The following is a 3,708-nucleotide window of genomic DNA, read 5'->3' on the forward strand; positions in this document are numbered from 1 at the left end:
TCTCAAAAAAAAAAAAAAAAAAAAAAATTTATTTTGTAGAGATGGGGTCTCACTACATTGCCCAGGCTGGTCTCCAACTCCAACTCCTGCCTTGGCCTCCCAAAGTGCGGGGGTTACAGGCGTGAGCCACTGAGCCACTGCACCCAGCCCTCACCGGGTATGTCTCAAGATGCTCATCCTCATTGCTATCTAGGGAGAAGGGGTCGGAGGGCAGGAGGGCTCAGAGACTGCTGCCCTGGGGAACAACCAAGGTGGCCTGCATGGTGGCAGCGGGCACGGTAAGAAATAGATGGAGTGGAGGAATACTTTGGTGGTGTGATACCAGAACTTGGGGGGCAGTCGGAAACAACAGATGACATGAGTGAGCCTCGTGCGTGCCTGCACTGGGCTGCAGTGTCCTCTGGGAGAAAGGCGCCTTTACCACTCATTTTTCAGCTGAGGAAAGTGAGAGTCCCCTTGGTCTCACAGGTAGAAAGTGGGGGAACCCAGACCCCAACCCAGGTCTGTGTGACACGCTAAGCCACCGTGACCCTTGGTCCTGGGGTCAACCACCTTCATGGCGGAAAGTTCTTTCTGTGGTCTTGCCTCAGTGCTTCTTGCTTCTATTTGGATCTGCCAGCCCTGACCTTCAGAAGGAAAGGAAGGAACTAAGTCATCTGTCATGGAGATGCTTGCACTGTGTGGGCAGCCCTGTGTGTGCCTGGGGCAGGCTAGCTTTTTCCCCTAAAATGATTTTTTTTTCTTTTCTTTTCTTTTCTTTTTTTTGAGATGGAGTCTCACTCTGTTGCCAGGCTGGAGTGCAGTGGCGCGATCTCAGCTCACTGCAACCTCCGTCTCCCAGGTTCCAGTGATTCTCCTGCCTCAGCCTCCTGAGTAGCCGGGACTACAGGCGCCCGCCACCATGCCTGGCTAATTTTTGTATTTTTAGTAGAGATGGGGTTTCACCATGTTGGCCAGGATGGTCTCAACCTCTTGACTTTGTGATCCGCCCACCTCAGCCTCCCAAAGTGCTGGGATTACAAGCCTGAGCCACCGCGCCTGGCCAATGATTTCTTTTTCTAATAACATGTATTTATTTATCTGAATGCAGAAAGGATTTGTGTTCATCGCAGAGTTTGAGGCTAATAGAGAGGACAGCACAGCACTGAGTGCTGAATGTAGTGCCTCAGTTTCCCCAGTATGTGGGAGAGCCGTGGAAAGGCTGGAAGAAGCCCACCCTGAGGGATCCCACAAACCCAGAGGAAACTTGATTTGTTTGTTTTTTTGAGACACAGTCTCTTTGTTGCTAAGGCTGGAGTGCAGCGGCACGATCACCACTCACTCCAGCCTCTGCCTCCCAGGCTCAAGTGATCCTCCCACCTTAGCCTCTTAAGTAGCTGGAACAGGTGTGCACCATCAGGCCCGGCTAATTTTTTTTCTTTTTTGTAGAGATGGAGTCTCATTATGTTGCCCATAGTGGTCTTGAACTCCTGGGCTCAAGTGATCCTCCCACCTTGGCCTCCCAAAGTGCTGGGATTATAGACATGAGCCACTGCACTCAGCCCACCCTGATTTTATCTGGGGTTGACCCATGTTACCTCTGCCTGCTCTTGTCCCATCTCCTGGGTCTCATTTCCTCCAGCTCCCCTGACTCAGTTTACTCCCTTCCCAGCCTCCAGGCAGGTTTCGATGATCAGGTTACCAAGCACCTCCCTGTGACTCCACGTCCCCCTCTTCTAGCTCACTACAGAGTTTTAACTGGAGCCTGAATGGGGGCCTGGGGCCTCACTGGGGCTTTGAAGCCAGAGACGTCCCATTTCCAGGTTTTGGGGGACTGGGGAGATTCAGCCCCTGACAGCTGGGGACCAACCCAGGTGATGAGTGCCCACTACCAGGGGAGAGGCGGTCCCGGACTTCTAGGGGCTGAGAAGGCTGGCGTATCTCCCCTTCTAGGCTCAAGGCTCTCCTGACTGCCCCTTGTCAGCCCTGGCCCTCCTGCCACATCTGGAGCTGGGGGTGGTGGGGGCGAGCAAGGCTTAGAGCAGAGCTGGGCTGGGCTTGAACTGGGGTGGCCCTGGGAGGGCTCTGCACACCTGTCCTCCCCTGTGAAGTGGACACAAGCCTGACCTCGAGAGTCATTGGGAGGTGCCAGAGTCAGCAAAGGCTTAGAGACCCCGGGGCCCTTCTTTGGCCTGCAGGGCCAGGGAAGGGGATGGTGTCAGGGTGACAGTCTTCAACAATCAAATGCTCCTCCTGTCACCTGCTCAGGATACCAGCCCAGCCCAGGACATCCGAACCCAGAAAGGCCTGGTCTGTGTTCAGTAAGGGCCTCTGAGACGCTCCCCGGGACGTGCAGTGCCCCGAACAATCCTGGCCAGAAAGCCGACGTTTCTGCCTTGCCCAGAGGCCACGCCACCCAGGAAGGCGGACGTGCTTGGCATCCAGCCAGGAGGCGGCTGCTGTCCCCTCTGGCTCAGTCAGCAAAGTGGGCAGCTGCCACCCACACTGCCCGGCTTGGCCAGCCACTGTCCCCATGGTGGAGGGTGTGGGGAACCTGCTGCAGTCGCTCGCCCCCACCTCTCCTGGGCCACAGGCTTCCAACTGTGTCCTTCCCAGCCCCCAAAATCCAAGCCTACTGCCCCCCGGGGAAGGCAGCCCAGGGACTCCTGCCCTGTCCCCCGTTAATTAAAATTTAACCACATGCACATTGGCCTAACCACCCCAGCGTTTAAGGGGCTTGGCTCTGCTCCTCCACTCTGAGCTGCCGTGACCCCTCGATGCCTGCCCCGGGGGGCCGTTGAGAAGACATAGGTCACTTCTTTGGCCTTAAGGTCATCCCTCAGGTCTCAGTTTCCCCACCTCACAACTCAGTAGAGGATGGAGAGGCTGAGAGTACGTCACAAACAGGGACTGGGTGGGTGGCTGGTGGGGTAGGCTCGGCTACACACAGTAGGCATTCAACAGTTGCACAAGCTGCCACTTAAAGAACACTGCTATGGGCAAGGCAGGGCTCCCACCCCCTCCCTCATTAATTTTTTTTTTTAATTTCTATTTTTGTAGAGGTAGGGTCTTGTTCTGTTGCCCAAGCTAGTCTTGAACTCCTGGCCTCAGGTGATCCCTCAGTCCCAGCCTCCTAGAACTGAGATTACAGGAATGAGCCACTGCGTCTGGCCAAGGCCTCTCACCATTTTGCAGGGAGGGCGACTGAGGCACATAGAGGTCAAGTCGGGGGTGGGGGGGGGGTCATGCAGCTCAGACTGGAGCCTGGCCCAGTGACCCCCTCCAGCTCCTCCCATTTCCACGGGGCCTGAAGTGCACAGCAGTCCCGAACGTGGCCCCGGGCAGCTGGAGGCGCTGGGGGTCTGGACCCCAAAGCCAGTCTGGCCTCACTCTGGGGCCGCGCTCCTCCGGCCCGCCAGGGAGAACCAGGGGAACCGAATTCCACTTGGAAAGCCGGCCTGGGCTCGCACTCCTGGCTCAACTACCAGTCCTGGTTAGTTGATGCCTGGTACACCCCTGGTCCCCGTTAACCGGGGCTAACGATGTCTCTGTTGCCCTTTCCGCAGCCCAGCGGTCTAAGCTGCTCCAACTCCTCTGGGGGTGGGTTTCAAGCCCCTCCGGCCACCCCCTTCTTGCAGCACCCCCAGGGACCGATGCATGCAGGGGCCACAGGCTGGCCCCTGGACCCACCGCCCTCCCCGGCCTGGGTCCCCGCGCCTTTCTGCCGCT

The 3,708-nt window shown here is 57.1% G+C and overlaps 1 protein-coding gene across 1 annotated transcript in view; it reads right to left on the reverse strand.

Moving 5' to 3' along the window:
- The window catches only part of SLC29A4 (solute carrier family 29 (equilibrative nucleoside transporter), member 4), a 42,868-nt gene that overhangs the window by 24,939 nt on the left and 14,221 nt on the right, over nt 1–3,708 (reverse strand). The gene's annotated exons all lie outside the window — the stretch shown is intronic.

This window comes from Mandrillus leucophaeus, unplaced genomic scaffold (assembly GCF_000951045.1).
Source record: "Mandrillus leucophaeus isolate KB7577 unplaced genomic scaffold, Mleu.le_1.0 Scaffold506, whole genome shotgun sequence".
Lineage (NCBI taxonomy): Eukaryota > Metazoa > Chordata > Mammalia > Primates > Cercopithecidae > Mandrillus > Mandrillus leucophaeus.